We start from the raw sequence: 20115 nt of genomic DNA, 5'->3' as shown, positions 1-20115 counted from the left end.
ATCTTGGTACACCCTGCACTCAGCTGCAGTAAGCCAGCAGCAGACATCTTATTACACCCAGCCCATATAGTTCGGGCTGGGTGTAACAAGATGGCCGCTGCTGCTTTTAATGCGGCCCGAGTGCAAGGAGTACAAAGATGGGCGTTGCAGCCAGCCTTTCCTCATGGCATGACAGTGTCACTACACCTGCCCATCAGTGCCCATAAATGCCACCAATCAGTGCCCACTGCCCATAAGAGCCGCCTATCAGTGCCAGCCACCTGTCAGTGCCATCCATCAGTGCCATCTATCAGTGGCAGCCACCTGTCAGTGCCATCTATCAGTGCCATCTGTCAGTGCCCGACATCAGTGCCACCTAATCCTATCAGTGTTAATCAGTTCTGCATATCAGTGCCACCTAATCTGTATTGTGCTTTGAAAACTGTCACATAACATTAAAAAATATTATCGGTAATCGGTATCGGCGAGTACTTGGGAAAAAAAAAAAGTATCGGTACTCGTACTCGGTCTTCAGAAAGTGTTATCGGAACAACCCTAAATGTGAATGTACAAAATATATGCGGAGCACTGAGTAAAATTGACATCGGTATAGAAGTACCTGTGTAATAAATTAAAAAATGTAATTCAAAATTATTTTTCAAATAAATTCTTTCAATACTAACTGCTGGAATGTGCAAAGAGCTGCACAGCAAGTACCGAGGGGCCACGTGTGGACCTTCTGCCACAGCTGAGGCCCAGTGCCCATAGGCAGAGAGACTTCAATGACTTTCTTCAGTGATCCCGGGTCATCTCCCAGCTCTGACTGACAGCAGAGGAACATTCCGGCATGCCAGGCATTCTGCTGGGTGACCGGGACCGGCAGGAACTTGCAGGTCACACACAGATGGTAAGACACATAATTGGAGGCGTGTGTATACAGGACCGCATTCCACCACAGCAGGTGACACGCTGTCTGTACAGGACTACAGGAAATCCCAGAGGAAGAGGATGAACAGCAACAGCGAGGAAATATTCCATGAACTGCGGACAAAATCATCTTTTAGGTTCTAGCTCACCATACAATGGAAGGGTATGGAAAGAGGAAGAGTCCCATCATATATAGACTTGTGTGTCCCAGTGTGGTGTGTGAACATTCAATGTGTTGTGTATTAATGAGCGCTGCACTGAGGCAACCTATTCATTGTGAATGAGCCACCCACCACACCGCAACAAAAGAGACAAATGCTACATATTTTTTTTAATTTTTTTTTTTACAAAAACGCAAGAAACAATACTGATCTGTCTATATAGTGCATTGGGGCATCATTCACAATGAATCACAACACATAGAGCAGATGTCCCCCTTCACATCAGGGGTTCCCCCCCCCCCCCATCACATCACAAGTCCTCTCATCTTATTAAAGTCCCCCCCCCCCGTCACAACAAAGGTTCTCCCCAGATCACAAGAGTCCCCTCGATCACCTCAGGAGGTTACTTCTTCACATCAGAGATCCTCCTATCACACTGGTGGTTCCCCCTTCACATCAGAGGTCCCCCCCCCCCCCCGTCACATCAGAGATCCTCCTATCACACTGGTGGTTCCCCCTTCACATCAGAGGTCCCCCCCCCCGTCACATCAGAGATCCTCCTATCACACTGGTGGTTCCCCCTTCACATCAGAGGTCCTCCTATCACACTGGTGGTTCCCCCTTCACATCAGAGGTCCCCCCCTTTCACATCAGAGATCCTCCTATCACATTGCTGGTTCCCCCTTCACATCAGAGGTCCCCCCCTTTCACATCAGAGATCCTCCTATCACATTGCTGGTTCCCCCTTCACATCAGAGGTCCCCCCCCCGTCACATCAGAGATCCTCCTATCACACTGGTGGTTCCCCCTTCACATCAGAGGTCCTCCTATCACACTGGTGGTTCCCCCTTCACATCAGAGGTCCCCCCCTTTCACATCAGAGATCCTCCTATCACATTGCTGGTTCCCCTTTCACATCAGAGATCCTCCTATCACATTGCTGGTTCCCCTTTCACATCAGAGATCCTCCTATCACACTGGTGGTTCCTCCTTCACATCAAAGGTTCCCCCCCCCCTCCCTTCACATCAGAGATCCTCCTATCACACTGGTGGTTCCCCCTTCACATCAGAGGTCCCCCTCCACCCCTTTCACATCAGAGATCCTCCTATCACATTGCTGGTTCCCCCTTCACATCAGAGGTCCCCCCCTTTCACATCAGAGATCCTCCTATCACATTGCTGGTTCCCCCTTCACATCAGAGATCCTCATATCACACTGGTGGTTCCCCTTCACATCAGAGGTCCACCCCCTTCACATCAGAGATCCTCCTATCACACTGATGGTTCCCCCTTCACATCAGAGATCCTCCTATCACACTGGTGGTTCCCCCTTAAAATCATAGATCATCCTATCACACTGGTGGTTCCCCCTTCACATCCTCATATCACATCAGAGGTTCCCCCTTCACATCAGAGATCCTCCTATCACACTGGTGGTTCCCCCTTCACATCAAACCTCTGAACCACCAGTGTGATAGGAGGATCTCTGATGTGATATGAGGATCTCTCATGTGAAGGGGGGCCTCCAATGTGATAGGAGGATCTCTGATGTGAAGGGGTAATCTCCAATCGCACTGGTGGTTTCCCCTTTACGTCAGAGATCCTCCTATCACATCAGAGGTTCCCCCTTCACATCAGAGATCCTCCCATCACATCAGAGGTTCCCCCTTCACATCAGAGATCCTCCCATCACATCAGAGGTTGCCCTTTCACATAGGAGGATCTCTGATGTGAAGGGGGAACCTCCAATCACACTGGTGGTTACCCCATTCACATCAGAGGTCACCCCCCCCCCCCTTCACTTCAGAGGTCTTCCTATCATATTATATATAAAGTATCTCACAAAAGTGAGTACACCCCTCACATTTTTGTAAATATTTTATTCTATCTTTTCATGTGACAACACTGAAGAAATGACACTTGTCTACAATGTAAAGTAGTGAGTGTACAGCTTGTATAACAGTGTAAATTTGCTGTCCCCTCAAAATAACTCAACACACAGCCAATAATGTCTAAACCGCTGGCAACAAAAGTGAATACACCCCTAAGTGAAAATGTCCAAATTGGGCCCAATTAGCCTTTTTCCCCTCCCTGGTGTCATGTGACTCGTTAGTGTTACAAGGGCTCAGGTCTGAATAAGGAGCAGGTATTTGGTGTATTCACTCTCACTCGCTCATACTGGTCACTGGTAGTTCAACATGGTACCTCATGGCAAACAAAGAACTCTCTGAGGATCTGAAAAAAAGAATTGTTGCTCTACATAAAGATGGCCTAGAGACTATAAGAAGATTGCCAAGACCCTGAAACTGAGCTGCAGCACGGTGGCCAAGACCATACATAAGTTTACCAGGACAGGTTCCACTCAGAACAGGCCTCGCCATGGTTGACCAAAAGTTGAGTGCACGTGATCAGCGTCATATCCAGAGGTTGTCTTTGGGAAATAGACGCATGAGTGCTGCCAGCATTGCTGCAGAGGTTGAAGGGGTGGGGGGTCAGCCTGTCCGTGTTTAGACCATACGCCGCACACTGCATCAAATTGGTCTGCATGGCTGTCGTCCCAGAAGGAAACCTCTTCTAAAGATAATGCACAAGAAAGCCTGCAAACAGTTTGCTGAAGACAAGCAGACTAAGGACATGGATTACTGGAACCATGTCCTGTGGTCTGACGAGACCAAGATAAACTTATTTGGTTCAGATGGTGACAAGCGTGTGTGGCGGCAACCAGGTGAGGAGGACAAAGACAAGTGTGTCTCGCTTACAGTCAAGCATGGTGGTGGGATTGTCATGGTCTGGGGCTGCTTGAATGCTGCCAGCACTGGGGAGCTACAGTTCATTGAGGGAACCATGAATGCCAACATGTACTGTGACATACTGAAGCAGAGCATGATCCCCTCCCTTCAGAGACTGGGCCGCAGGGCTGTATTCCAACATGATAACGACCCCAAACACACCTCCAAGATGACCACTGCCTTGCTAAAGAAGCTGAGGGTAAAGGAAATGGACTGGCCAAGAATGTCTCCAGACCTAAACTCTATTGAGCATCTGTGGGGCATCCTCAAACAGAAGGTGGAGGAGCGCAAGGTCTCCAACATCCACCAGCTCTGTGATGTCATCATGGAGGAAAGGAAGAGGACTTCAGTGGCAACCTGTGAAGCTCTGGTGAACTCCATGCCCAAGGGGGTTAAGGCAGTGCTGGAAAATAATGGTGGCCACAAAAAATATTGACACTTTGGGCCCAATTTGGAAATTTTCACTTAGGGGTGTACTCACTTTTGTTGCCAGCCGAACGGGTCAACCTGTTCAGATCGGCACACACGCGATCTGCGGAACGCTCCACTGCCTCGGCCTTAGGAAAGGCCGCGGCTTCGTCCTAGCTCCGGAGCGGTGGCCATCTTGGTACACCCGGCGGCGGCGGTGAGCGCTGACGTCATCACACCTTAACTCGTGGATCTGATCTGGCCGGCTTGGAAGCTTCTATTCTGTAAGGTAAGACTAAACGACCCTAGTCTTCCTATACGCATACTGTATACAGTGGGGAGTCTGTGGATATTACAGCAGTGGGGGAGATTGTGGATATTACAGTGGGGAGAATGACATGGATATTGCAGTGGGGGAGATCAAGTAATTTAAAAGTGTTAATGAACAAAAAGACAAAATTTATGTTTGTGGGTTTTTTTGCTGAACCGAAAATGATCCGATCCGTGACTCTGATCTGATCCGAGGAACGATCTGTTGCACCGCTAATTATATTATAATAATATACACACACACACACACACACACACACACATTCACATACACATGCTCTCACAGACCTTTATCTTCTTCTTTAAGAGGCTCCTCTGTCCTCCACTCATTACCTGTATTAATGGCACCTGTTTGAACTTGTTATTAGTATAAAAGACACCTGTCCACAAACTCAAACAGTCACACTCCAAACTCCACTATGGTGAAGACCAAAGAGCTGTCGCAGGACACCAGAAACAAAATTGTAGACCTGCACCAGGCTGGGAAGACTGAATCTGCAACAGGCAAGCAGCTTGGTGTGAAGAAATCAACTGTGGGAGCAATAATTAGAAAATGGAAGACATACAAGACCACTGATAATCTCCCTCGATCTGGGGCTCCACGCAAGATCTCACCCCATGGGGTCAAAATGATCACAAGAACGGTGAGCAAAAATCCCAGAGCCACACGGGGGGGGACGTAGTGAATGACCTGCAGAGAGCTGGGACCAACGTAACAAAGGCAGTAACACACTACGCCACCAGGGACTCAGGTCCTGCAGTGCCAGACGTGTCCCCCTGCTTAAGCCAGTACATGTCCGGGCCCGTCTGAGGTTTGCTAGAGAGCATTTGGATGATCCAGAAGAGGATTGGGAGGATGTCATATGGTCAGATGAAACCAAAGTAGAACTGTTTGTTAGAAACACAACTCGTCATGTTTGGAGGAGAGAGAATGCTGAGTTGCAACCAAAGAACACCATACCTACTGTGAAGCATGGGGGTGGCAACATCATGCTTTGGAGCTGTTTCTCTGCAAAAGGAACAGGACGACTGATCCGTGTACATGAAAGAATAAATGGGGCCATGTATCGTGAGATTTTGATTGTAAACCTCCTCCCATCACCAAGGGCATTGAAGATGAAACATGGCTGGGTCTTTCAGCATGACAATGATCCCAAACACACCGCCCGGGCAACGAAGGAGTGGCTTCGTAAGAAGCATTTCAAGGTCCTGGAGTGGCCTAGCTAGTCTCCAGATCTCAACCCCATAGAAAACCTTTGGAGGGAGTTGAAAGTCTGTGTTGCCCAGTGACAGCCCCAAAACATCACTGCTCTAGAGGAGATCTGCATGGAGGAATGGGCCAACATACCAGCAACAGTGTGTGACAACCTTGTGAAGACCTACGGAAAACGTTTGACCTCTGTCATTGCCAACAAAGGATATATAACAAAGTATTGAGATGAACTTTTGATATTGACAAAATACTTATTTTCCACCATAAATTTGCAAATAATTTTTTTCAAAAATCAGACAATGTGATTGTCTGGATTTGTTTCCACATTTTGTCTCTCATAGTTGAGGTATACCTATGATGACAATTACAGGCCTCTCTCATCTTTTTTAAGTGGGAGAACTTTTGGTGTGGGAGCACAATTGGTGGTTGACTAGATAGATAGATAAGTCTAATAGACCCCTGCTGTCTCCATAAAGTGGACCTGTCACCTGTTCTATCACATAGGGGGCTCTTTGGTCCTATTGGAATGGCAATAAAGTTACATGGAAAAAAAAATGAATAATAATCTAATAAAATAAATGCATAGAGCACACATGTATGTAAACAGCCTTTGTGCCACATATGAGGTATCGGGGCATTTATTTACTCATCCGGGCGACACTGCACTTGTGCACAGATGGCGATATTAAAGAATGGCAGTATGCGGGTATATACCATGCTTGCAAAGCTGCGCACCTGCATAAAAGCCCTGAGTGTGCATCCGGGAACTTGCTTACAGCTATTCATTACTATGGGTATCGGTAAGCAGAAGCTGTGTCCTCTGGAAGTGGTAATACACCTGTAATTTACATGGTCGGGTCTCATGAGAAAGCTAAAGCAGTATGTGCTGGGTGGGTATGCATATTACGGTTTACTTACCTTACAAAAAAGTGCTCCTCTCCAGCACTGGGCAGTGCAGGCTCTGCCTCCCACCCCACCCCCACTCCTCTTTGGCCAGTGGGTAGCCGCTAATTATGTGCACAGGAGTTACATTCTCCCCGGCACCTTCCTCTATGGCAGCGCATGCACCACACAGCGTACTCAGAAAATAAAAAAATAAAATAAAAAAAGTTTTCCAGCAGGGGAGTCTTTTGCATGCCAAAAAATCCCAAGTTCTTATTTTTAGAGTGTTATTTCACTTTAACGTAGAAAGAGAAGACCTCCCTGTGCTCTGCCCAGACACAGCACTGACATGAGTTAAAAAGGGATTAAAGTCGACGATTACTCCAAATCACTGAGCATGAAGTCAGACAGATGTGAACCGGTTGTTCTTGTATGCACAGATTAAGGCATTAGTGCCGTCTATCATGATTCTGGGTAATTAAAACATTTTTATGAGGAGGCAGTGCATAATTCCCCAGGAGTGATAAAGCCATCACGTGGCAAACATATCACAAGGCACAATCCGAGCAGCCAACTTCCGGACTTCTGTTACCTTCTCAAAGCAGACACTGGTACCAGCCAAGGAAGGATCAAGCAACCATGTCCCTGGATAGGGCTCCTCGACCCCCCATATACTCGCCTTACCTGCTCTACCTCGCAGTTCCCTTAGTCTCTGTACCCATCGAGAAATACCAGGTACTTCTTGGTATATAGGAGCATGCGTGATAAGGAACAGAAAAAATAAAAAATAATTGCGCTTCAAAGTGTCTAAAGATGTGATAAAAAAGCAGCGATATCTTAAATGTGACACAAACACATAACATAAACAAGAGAAAATTAAATGACTCGCGCTATACAGATTAGTGAATGTGTGGCCAAATTGCCACGCCAAAAACACTAAATACAACTAGTATTAGTGAATGCATAAACCATCTGTGCAGTAATATATCAAAATTGGTGCAAACAAATGTCAAAATAAAGTCCAAGCATAATAAATGTATTAAAAAATCATTATGAATGGTTTAAAAAAATAGTCCATAAAAAGAACCCAAAAAAAGTGAAATAGCAATCCCGGGTCTTTCAACTGCATGGAACCTTGGATGTGTAAGACCACCACCAACAGTAAGAGCCTGGCCGCTTACCAGAACCCCATGACCCCCCGTTACAGAGGGTCTAGGAGGGCTCCCAGGAGCAGAGATGGAGATGGAAACTGGAAAAGGGCGTCAGGTGCTGGGATGGAGATGGATGGGTCCACAGGAAGGGGGCTCAGCCCTCAGCATAGTATTGTCATCATAGTAAAAAACGTGAACACTCACATGTAAGCAAGACAATCAGAATCATCAACGGAAGAACAGACTGTGGCACCGGCCGGGCTGTGTGGTATCATACCTCCCATTGTCGCTGTACATCTAACAGGACGAGCTATCTGTGGTCATCCGGCCGGTGCCACAGTCTGTTCTTCCGTTGATGATGCTGATTGTCTTGCTTACATGTGAGTGTTCACGTTTTTTACTATAATAAATTGCCATCTGATTTTACACTATGGGAGCCCTCCCTTTCTTTTCTGCTATGATGACAATACTATGCTGAGGGCTGAGCCCCCTTCCTGTGGACCCATCCATCTCCATCCCAGCACCTGACGCCCTTTCCAGTTTCCATCGCCATCTCTGCTCCTGGGAATTCCGGACCAGCAGGATCTCAAAAGCCCTCCTAGACCCTCTGTAACGGGGGGGTCATGGGGTTCTGGTAAGCGACCAGGCTCTTACTGTTGGTGGTGGTCTTACACATCCAAGGTTCCATGCGGTTGAAAGACCCGGGATTGCTATTTCACTTTTTTTTGGGTTCTTTTTATGGACCATTTTTTTTTAAACCATTCATAATGATTTTTTAATACATTTATTATGCTTGGACTTTTTGACATTTGTTTGCACCAATTTTGATATATTACTGCACAGATGGTTTATGCATTCACTAATACTAGTTGTATTTAGTGTTTTTGGCGTGGCAATTTGGCCACACATTCACTAATCTGTATAGCGCGAGTCATTTAATTTTCTCTCATATAGGAGCATACGACCTGCTCCCCTGTGAGGGTACGAAAGCTTAGCAGCCAAATTGTTAGCCCAAAAAAAAAAGTCATGGCAAGGGAAGGGGTGATGCCACCACTGTTCCAGAACATCAACGTAGCCAATTTTAGCACCTACTAGAGAAGGAGCAACAAGGAAGCACAGGTAAAAAGGGTATAAGGCAGCCTTTCTCAACACAGAAGAACCCCTAAAATATTTTTACCAGGGGTTCCCTGTGAATGGAAAGTTGACTATATCTACAACTCATGATGGTGATGGCCATTGGAAAGAATACTCCCTACACTTGTGGTCACTGGAAACAATTACATCCTTATGGACAGTTAAAAAGATCAGTGTCAGTGGGAACTTATCTGGGGAGGTAGAAATTGCAGATTGTTCAAGGAACCCCTAGCAACCTCTGGAGGAACCCTAAAGTTCCATGGAATCGTGGCTGGGAAAACCTGTTATAAGGGATCAGGGTGCCCCCTGATGACACAGTCACCTTGCCTTGGAGCTCTGGTCCCAAATCACATTTAACTAAAATAGCCGAACCTCAGTTCTTACAGTATGGAACAGTGGTTCCCAACATCAGTCCTCAAGTATCCCCGACAAGCCACGTTTTTGAGATTTCCTTTGGATAAAATACCCATTATGAATGCCAAGCCATTGACATTTATTTAAAGCACCAATGAAAGGAAATCCTGCAAACACAAGCTGTTGAGCGTACTGGAGGAATGAGGTTGAGAACCACTGGTGTAGAGAATTTAGGTTTTGTGTCCTATAATTTGCCCTTGAAAACTGCTCCATTAATGATGCACATGCTCCCAGTATCTCAAAGAGTGGTCCCCAAACTGCAGCCCGGATATGGTCCTTTGATTACCTTTATACGGCCCTTGGGGCACCAGTCCATCGATTGACATCAATGATGAGGCACCAGTCCATTCATTGACACCAACGATGGGGCACCATTCCTCCCACTGCCACCAACAAAGGGGCATTATTCCTCCTATTAAAACCAATGATGGGGCATTTTCTACTCCCACTGGCCAAAATCTGGCCCCTCTAAAGCCTGAAGGACAGTAAACTGACCCTTTGTTTAGAAAATGTGTAGACCCCCTGATCTGAAAGATGCCAGAAGGTGGCATTTGTGATGTTGAGGTGACATTATTAGTCACGTCACTATCATTCTGGAGTCAACTCCTGAGATCCAGACATGCGACTCCTCCAGGCCTGCAACCTTTGCAGAAAAACTACTAGAGACTGTGAACCTCCTTCAAAACAGTCTACGCATACGCGAGACATAACGTCAACTGTGGCAGGCCTCCTACGTCCAGAAGACGAGTATCAAACATGGTACCAGTGTCCAAGAAGGGGGAAGGTTGGATTTGTAAGTAGTATGTGGGGAGCACAGAGCGCTACTTTCTGGAACCTTTATTTTATATAATTTGATGTTAGTTTATTGGATACTTACAATTCCGCTTTCACATATACACTAAATAGCAAAAGGTTAAAAGAAGCAAAATGACCATGTCCATTTGAGGCTGTCAACTTGTATACCCTAAGAGAAACATCTGCCTCTTCAGGTCTTATCCTGGTTATAAAAAGGAGTACATTATAATTAGCAAGTCTTATCTCTATAAATAGTTATGTGGAATACAGGGCGAGGCCAAATAACAAAAATAGGCAGCTTTATGTGGATGCAGAGGCTCATGACTGGGATAGAGCATGTTCTATTTGACCCCCATCACCCCAGGTCTCCTTGGATTGGCAAAAATAACCCAATAAATCCCATATCACTGAATGACCACAAAAGGTTCACACACCTGGTAAACCCCATTTCCCCAGCCTGGCATAATAGGACAGTTGCTAAACCAATATTACCCAATTCTGCAGAGGCTTAGATGCTTGAAGAAGAACAAATAAGCAGCGCTCTACGGGTGAAGCATAAATACTTGTAGACCTTTGGCCAAGTAAAAAGTTAATTTATTGATTGCACTTCTGGGAAGTAAACAAATGTCAGGGAGTAACATCTACAGATCATTACACCACTTTCCACGTTCACAGCTGATCTGTTGACGTTAATCCCTCCCCACCCGGATGTGACAGTGGTACCGTTCTTTTTAATATTCCTTTACATTAGTATCCATATTGACTATATGTTTTCAATTCATGATTGCCTCTGCAAGCTTTTATCATTGACATTTGTTTACTTCCCAGAAGTGCAATAAATGAACTTTTTACTTGGCCAAAGGTCTACAAGTATTTATGCTTCACCCATAGAGTGCTGCTTCTTTGTTTTTGTTTCTCATTATTCATTCTTCCAGTGGTTGGTGGCTGCACTGGGTTCTAAGCTCATGTTACATCTTCCAGGGTTTGTATACCCACGTATATGGCTGACAGTTATAGCGCTCAAGGAACTCTGTTTGTGTTAGATGCTTGAAGAGGCTAATGATCAAATTAGTGCATGCTCTGTTTGGCCTCAGCTGTTCACAAACCCAACCACCAACTTTCACCCTAGGCTTCCTTAAATGAGCCAAGAGACTTAGGAACCCAATAAATCCTATTCCCTCAGACCTCGTTGAACCTCAAACACCAGATAAATCCTGTTTTTCTAAGCCTCAAGCAATAAAGGATTATTTAAGCCAATACAGTCCATTATTTAGAGTCTTAGATGGCTGAAGAGGCCCCTAACTGGGATAAAGTCCATTGTTTTTAGCCTCAGCAGTTCACATACCCTACACCCATCAACCCAAACCTCATTAGATGGGCAAAGAGATTTATGAACCCGATATATCCTATTCCCTCAGACCTCACTAAGTGACCACAGTAGTAGAGGTTTGGTAAACCAATACGCTCCATTCTTAGAGCCTTAGATGGCTGCAGAGGCCCATAATTGGGATAAAGCCCACTCTTTTTGGCCTCAGCAGCTCATAAACCAAACACCTATCACTCAATGCCTCCACAGATGGGCAAAGAGACTTATGAACCCAATAAATCTAATTTCCTTAGAGCTCACTGAATGACCACAAAGGCTGACAAACCCAATAAACTCCACTTCACCAGCCTCATCGCACAGTAAAGGGTTATTAAGCCAATATTGCCCATTTGACAAAGCCTGGCTGCAGAGGCCTATGATAGGGGTAAAGCCTGTTCTATTAATTCAGTATCAGTTCATACACCCAACACCTTTCAACCCGAATCTCATTAGATTGTCAAAAAGACTCATGAACCCAATAAAACCCATCTCTCAAACCTCACTGAATGACCACAGAGGTTTAAAAAAAACTCTTTTCAGCCTCATCGGACAGTAGAGGTTTGTTAAAGTAATATTACCCAATCTCCAGAGGCTTAGATGTTTGCAAAGGCTCTTAACCAGAATAGAGCTGTTGGCCTCAGCAGTTCATAAGCCCAGAAAACATCTTTCACCCCAGGATGGGCAAAGGGACCTAAGAAATCGAACCCAATAAATGTAATTTCCTCGGACCTCACTGAATCTCAGAATCCTGATCAAAAAAATTTTTTTATAAGCCTCAGACAGTAAAAGGGTTATTAAAACCACAATACAATCTATTATTTAGAGCCTTAGGTGGCTCATAATTGGGATAATTCCACTCTTTTGGGCTACAGCAGTTCATAAACCAAAACAAAACACCTATCACTCCATGCCACCACAGATGGGCAGAGAGACTTATGAACCTAATAAAATATAATTTCCTTAGACCTCACTGATCACGGAATGACCACAGAGGATGACAAACCCAATAAACTCCATTTTCTTCAGCCTCATCGGACAGTAAAAGTTTGTTAGGCCTATACTGCTGATTTGCAAGAGCCTTAAAATACATGGCTGCAGAGGCCCATGATAGGGATAAAGCCTGCTCTATTAGGCTTCAGCAGTTCATAAACCAAACATCAACCAAAGTCTCATTAAGTGGGTTTTATTGGGCTCCTGAGTATTTTTGTCCATCTAATAAGAATTTCCATTGATAGGCCTTACACACCTAACACCTATCAATGGAAATGCTCATTAGATTGACAAAAATACTCAGGAACCCAATAAAACCCACCTAATGAGACTTGGGTTGATGTTTGGTTTATGAACTGCTGAAGCCTCATAGAGCAGGCTTTATCCCCATCGAGCAGGCTTTATCCCTATCATGGGCCTCTGCAGCCATCTAAGGCTTTATAGAGTGTGCAATAAATCGGTTTAACAACCCTCTACTGCACGATGAGAAGATGGGATTTATTGGGTCTGTGAACCTCTGGTCAACCAGTGAATTCTGAGAGATGGGCAAAAAGACTCATGAACCCAATAAAACCCATCTCTCAGACCACACAGGTTCACAAATCCAATAAATCTCCATCTTCCCAGGTACGCTGGACAGTAGAAGGTTGTTTAACCAATATTGCCCACACTTTAGAGCCTTAGATGGCTGCATAGCCCCATATAACCAGGATATTTGTTCTCAGCCGTTCATAAACCAAATTAAACGCCCATAACCCAAGCATCTTTGTTTGGGCAAAAAGACTACTGTACACAATAAATGCCATTCCCTCAGACCTCTCCGAATGACCACACAAAACCGATAAACCCCCCCCCCAATTTTCTCCAGCCTCATTAGACAGTAGAAGGTTATTAAACCAATACTGCACATTAGGTGGCTGCAGTGTTTCAAGAAACCAATACAACCACTTTCTCTAAAGCCTTGCTGTAGGAGTATAGAGGCTCCAGGGTCTGAAGAAGTTCATTCTACTAGGCCAAATCAGACAACATCGTGACCCAATACAGATAATTCTGCCCACATGACAAGAAGTGGGTTATGAATTTAATAAAGCCCACTCTGAATCTTGAATCTTTTTGGCATCACAGCCCTGCCTCCCCACCGCGTACAATCAGAGAATGCTTTGCATTCACTGAGAAAATGCAAAGCATTCTCCAAATGGCACCCATGCCAAGTGGCCGACCACCTGTGTTCAGAATGCAGCAGGGCAGACGCTCGGCAGAGGACCCAGAATCGAGTGGAGATCACTGTACTAACGGCGTCTACTACATTGATTTCCAGCTTGCAGGGGCATCAGCCAGGTTAAGTATATGCATAGTTACACGGGTCCAAATTGGACCCATGTAACTATGGATAAAATATTCAGACCTGGAATTCAGCTTTTAGAGCACCGTAAACTGTGCATGTACATTTTTTATAAAAAGGCAGCGCACCACAACACACGCGGTAGTGTGTTACCATGCATTGTGGTACACCAAAAAGATTTCAAATGGCAAGTGTAAACAAGTGCTTCAGATTAGGAGGGGAAGGTGTTCTGTAGGAATAACCTAGAACAGGAAATGTGTCACTGGCAGGATCACCAGGGAAAATATATATATACAAGCCCTGAACAAAAGAAAACAAAAGAAGCCACCACATTTAATGATATAGTTTTTGGATTTAGATAAAAGTTAAACTAATGCTATTCCATTCTAGTGGTCAATTAAAAATTTAAGTTCTTATAGGAAAAAAAAAAAATAACAAATTTTGCACAAACAGCATTTCTGTGCCATTCGAGAAATAATATTCCAGGCTTCTCTCTTGCTTACCTAAATTTACTGTTTAATGTCTGCAAGCTCCGTCCTACTCCATTACTCCTCCTGAGGGTACGATATCCCAATCAATATATTCCCAGAACACGGATTCCTCTGATATAAAAGATATAATCCAGGAGACAATGATACACAACATCCGATGGAGAGGTCACCAGGGTCCCTATCACATTACCGCTAAGCCGGATATCCTCAGCAGAGGTGTAATGTTGACTTTAATGTGCAGAATATTCCGTGAGGAGCCCAGGTGCCAAGAAAAAAAAAAAAAACATATGCAGAGCAGGTGAAAGCCTTTCCTATAACCCCCCGTTCCCCTTCACGTTACAACCACATGGTATTTCCCAACACAAAAGTGACACATGACCCGGCCGCCTGCTAAATCTGTCCTTCGTCACTTAGCACTCCTCGGCCCTCGTCCAGAATCCTGGGTCTGTGGTGTACAAAGATCTCTGCAGCTTCATGTATCCAGAGAAAGATTCCAAACAGAGGATGAACTTTAAGATTCTTCAAGGATTTTGAGGAGGGAGAAATTTCGGTTTCAAAAAGGTTTGCAGGTTTCTTAATAGGAGAATCTGTGTGTTTAAGCAAAAAGGAACAGTTAGCACATATTTATTAAATGACTCCTCAACAGAAATGAGCTGGGATTTGGTCCAAACTTAGTTTTGGGTGAAACCCAGAAGAAAGCTGTCACTCCCTCCCACTGCCAACCAAGAACATTGACCCAATACAATATGGTTGTACAGGGTCAAGGATGTCAGTCACAAGCATTCCCCCCGGTGATAGTTGATTGGGTGGCAGTGGGCAAAAGTAAAAGCTTCCTTACGAGTTTGAACCAAACCGGGTAGGAAGCTGTCACTCTTCCACTGCCGCCCAATGAAAATGACCCAATACAGTATGGCCATGCTGTGTCAATTATGTCACAAGAAATCCTACCCTGTTCACAGTTGATTGGGTGGAAGTAGCCAGGAGTAACCGCTTCCTTCTGAGTTTGGTCCAAACCCAACTTTAGATCAAACCCGGAAGGAAGCAGTAACTTGCACCCCCTGCTGCTCAATGACCTGACATGATTGGTCTAATACTGTATGGCCATATTGAGTCAATGATGTCATAAGCAACCCGACCCTGGTCAAAGTTGGTGGTGAACAGGAGCAATGGCTTCCTTCTTTGCAGGTTTGGACCAAGCTCAGAAGCAGTCACTCCCACCGACTGCCAATGACATTGGTTAGATACAGTATGGCCATACTGGGTCAATTATGTCACTCCAACCCTACCCGGTTCACAGTTGAATGGGCGGCAGTGGGCAGGAGTAACAGCTTCCTTCCAAGTCTGGTCCAAAGACCCCGTCACTCCAACCCACTGAAATTCAATGACATTGATCTAGTACAGTATGGCCATATTAGGTCAATGATGTCACAAGTAACCCCCCCCCCCGGTCACAGTGAACAGGAGTAACAGCTCCCTGCAGAGTTTGGTCCAAACCCAACTTTGGACAAAACCCCGGAAGGAAGCAGTCACTCACACCCACTGCCATTCAATGACATTGACCAAATACAGTTTGGTCATATTGGGTCAATTTTGTCACATTCATCCCCACCGTGGTTGCAGTGGATTGGATGGGAGTGGACCAGAACAGCTTATTTCCGAAAATTGGTGCAAACACAACTTGCGGACCAAACCTGGAAGGAAGTAGTCACTCCCACCCTCTGCCGCACAAGGACACTGACCTAAAATGGCCATGTGATCTTATTCGGTCAATCATGACACAAGTATCTGAGACCCTTTGTGTACATGCAGCTGCATGGCAGGGAATGTCCTGGCTGCATTAGGTTGGCCAGCAATATGCAGGAGATTCAAGTTAATTCCGGGTTCAGCCCAAACTCAAGTTAAAAAACCAAACCCAAAGCTCATCCCCACTCTTCAATAACAGCATGAAATGTCCCTTCCTTGTTGAATAATCAAACCTACACTGGAAGACTATGATCAAAACGAACCTGACCTGGCCTGAACAAGTCCTAGGGCAGGGCCAGGGGCAGACAACCTTTGCATTCCAGCTGTGGTAAAACTACAATTCCCATAATGCCCCTAGGAGTCATGCCTGTGGCTGTCAAATTCTTGCAACGCATCATGGGAATGGTAGAATTCACTAAAACTGGAGTGAGGCGGTTGCCTAGGCTTTCTCTACAACTTGAGTCTAGGATCTATGGGATTCCACAGGACACAAAGATGAATTTGAAGACCAACCTAGGTAGATACACTTCATCACATTTTTACCTCATGGATCCTAGACTCAAGTTGTAGAGAAAGCCTTGACTTTTTTTAATTTTGGAAAATAAGGGCCAAAATTGCCAAATTAGTCTAATCTTTGTCCTTTAAAAAAAAAAATGCCCCTTTTATCCTGTCCCAGGGGCTCCCAAAGCTGCTGCCCCTCATTCCCCGATTGCAGGCGTCTCCTTTAGCTGGCAGGGTGCCAAGAAGACACCTGCGCACACACTTCTGTCCAGGACTTGAGCGAAGTTGTGTGGTTCTACAGACACTCAAAGCTCCTGGCAAGCGTTGTCCCTGCTCCCTCTTCCTAGTTTGACCAACAGCAGCAGGAGCTCATCACTCCACTGCCCTAAGTGCTGTGGAACAAGGAAGTTTTGGGGACCAGCACTGATCGTTCTCAGAACCAGAGGCGGTGACAAGGACAGCAGGTAAGAAATTGGATTGCAACATCTACCTTACCCAAGGATCTTGTCAAGTACTCTTCAACACACCACTTCTAAAAACCAGAAGTTAAGGCCTAGGATTCAAGGAGGCTTCACAGGGACCAGTCTGAAGATGGTTAGGCAGCACTTCAACTATACAGTATTTCCATTTAATGTGCCACACCAGGTCATATACAAGGTTGGAGCATGGACCATTTGTAATTCTCCGAGGTCCTAGATGACCATGGTGAACATCACCTTTCCAAAGTTCCTCAAGGAGGTGTTTAGTTGGATGAGGAGGACAGTCTGGTTTGGATTCTTCCTGGCTAATTCCTATCTTTTCCCGTGAAAGCCTAGTGCCACCTTTGAGAGTAGGGCTGAAACGACTAATCGATTAATCGACAACTAATCGATTAATTTCATAATTGATTACTATTTTCATAATCGATTAATCGGCCAGTAACATAATGTGGTTAAAAAAAAAAAAAAACTGAAATGAGCCCTTTATAGTACAAAAAGAGCAATAAAAAAAAAATAATCGCTACTGTAACTTTCTTTCACAGTTCTATAGTAAAAAAAAAAATGAACCCCTTACAGTAGTAATTATTTGCTTTTTTGTACTATAAAGGGCTCATTTTAGTTTTTTTCACCCCATTATGTTACTAAACGTCTTAGGCCTGGTTCACATCTATGTGTTTTTTGGTGCTTTTTGCAGAAACGCACTGCAGTTCATCTACACGGTTTCCTATGGGACACGTTCACATCTATGCTTTTTCAGCCGCTGCGTATTTGGAAAGCGTCAGTGACTTTTTTTAAACACAAAACGGTGCTTTTTTGGTTCAACATACTTCAATGGAGAAGCTGCAGAAAAGCATGAAATGCGTTTTTGCAGCAATTTGTGTTTTTTAATCTGCCCAACAACAAATTGGCCAAAAAAAAAAAAAAATGCAAAAAACGCAAATAGCAGCAAAATCACGTGCGCAAAAATCAAAAACGCACAGCAAAGAGCACTGCAGAAACAGATCAAAAGCAAACTGCATAGGTGTGCACCGAGCCTTATGCTGGCCACACCGATCAATTTTCAGATGAGAATATTCAGACAAGAAATCTTTGTACATTCGATGAATGAAAGAATGTTTGAAATTTTCACTTGTTTTTAACATTCTGTTTTTTAAAATAATTTTAATTTCTGAACGAAAACCACATAGACTGTCTGATAATTCCTTTCACCAAGAAGTTTTTTATTATTTCCAAATTTTCCCATCACTGTGGTTGAAAATAAACGTCGATTTGACCCCACTAACGATTAGAAAATCGAACGAACGTTCTTATCTCTCCTCTAATAGTATATACAGTATATCTCCTCTTCTAGTATATCTCTTCTGTCTGTTATTCTCAGAGTGGATTACATATTTTGCGCCCTAAAGATATAGTTGGTTATTTTTATTTACCACTGCATAGAGATATTTAAGAATAAATTGCCTTTTTTTAAAACTTTACATATTAACTAAATTACGGTATACACCACACTTTATTTTTTTTAAGGTTATTAACCGATTAATCGAAACAATAATCGGCCAACTAATCGATTATGAAAATAATCGTTAGTTGCAGCCCTATTTGAGAGTGTAAAACGTTTGTGGGTAGACTTCACACTTTTGCTTCAATGGCCTTCTCATGTTCCCTTACAGCCTCGTCTGTGAAACAAACCTTTCAACGTCAGCTTGAAAGCCACGGAACAGGAATATAAAAATCAAGACTTTTCCGGACCAAAGTTGAGGTCTCTTAATCACCCTCCCATAACACCTTACTGGATCGTCAAAGTTATACTGAGCTTTAATATGGAAACAGGAAGTTTAAAAAGGTGGGAAGGGATGTTCACCACCCCCCCACCCCCCCGCCAAAACTTTCCCAAATCTGCAGCTCCTGCATTTTGATGTTTAAAAACCTACTGAGAGGTACTTTCAAAAACCTAGAGATCGAAGTTAATTACATGGTATTAGTTTGGGACTGTAAACAAACAAAACAGAAGAATTGCACTTTAACCTTTTACCTCTGTAAGTGTTTAGTGTTCTTTGAGACTGGCACCAATGACAGGGGGCACTAGTCCATCCACTGGCGCCAACTGAGGGCACTAGTCCACCCACTGGCACCGATGACAGGGGGCACTAGTCCACCCACTGGCACCGATGACAGGGGGCACTAGTCCATCCACTGGTGCTGAGGGCACTAGTCCATGCACTGACACCGATGACAGGGGGCACTAGTCCATGCACTGGCGCCGTAGGGGGCACTAGTCCACCCACTGGCGCCAACAACAGGGGGCACTAGTCCACCCACTGGCGCCAACAACAGGGGGCACTAGTCCACCCACTGGCACCAACAGGGGGCACTAGTCCACCCACTGGCACCAACAACAGGGGGCACTAGTCCACCCACTGGCGCCAACGACAGGGGGCACTAGTCCACCCACTGGCGCCAACGACAGGGGGCACTAGTCCACCCACTGGCGCCAACGACAGGGGGCACTAGTCCACCCACTGGCGCCAACGACAGGGGGCACTAGTCCACCCACTGGCGCCAACGACAGGGGGCACTAGTCCATCCACTGGTGCTGAGGGCACTAGTCCATGCACTGGCACCGATGACAGGGGGCACTAGTCCATGCACTGGCGCCGTAGGGGGCACTAGTCCACCCACTGGCGCCAACAACAGGGGGCAATAGTCCACCCACTGGCGCCAACAACAGGGGGCAATAGTCCACCCACTGGCGCCAACAACAGGGGGCAATAGTCCACTCACTAGCGCCAACAGGGGGCAATAGTCCACCCACTGGCGCCAACAACAGGGGGCACTGTTCCTTCCTCTCCTGACCACAGGGGTGCTATGTAATTTTGTTTACTCCCACTGACTACCAAGCCTGAAGCATTATATACTCCCATTGTCCACAGTCCAGCCCCCCCTAAAGTCTGTAGGACAGACAACTGGTCCTTTGTTTAGAAAGTTTGGAGACCCCTGGCTTAGAGGGTAGTTGGGTGTAA

The 20115-nt window shown here is 45.1% G+C and overlaps 1 protein-coding gene across 1 annotated transcript in view; it reads right to left on the bottom strand.

The window, feature by feature from the left end:
* Positions 1–20115, bottom strand: part of KIF1C (kinesin family member 1C) — a gene marked incomplete in the record, with an annotated part of 77711 nt that overhangs the window by 54402 nt on the left and 3194 nt on the right. Inside the window, 1 exon segment of the mRNA XM_073623059.1 lies at positions 14385–14959.

Source organism: Aquarana catesbeiana, linkage group LG03, assembly GCF_042186555.1.
Source record: "Aquarana catesbeiana isolate 2022-GZ linkage group LG03, ASM4218655v1, whole genome shotgun sequence".
Taxonomy (NCBI): Eukaryota; Metazoa; Chordata; class Amphibia; order Anura; family Ranidae; genus Aquarana; species Aquarana catesbeiana.
Note: the sequence above shows the minus strand (reverse complement) of the source record. Positions and strands in the feature narration are given on the sequence as shown.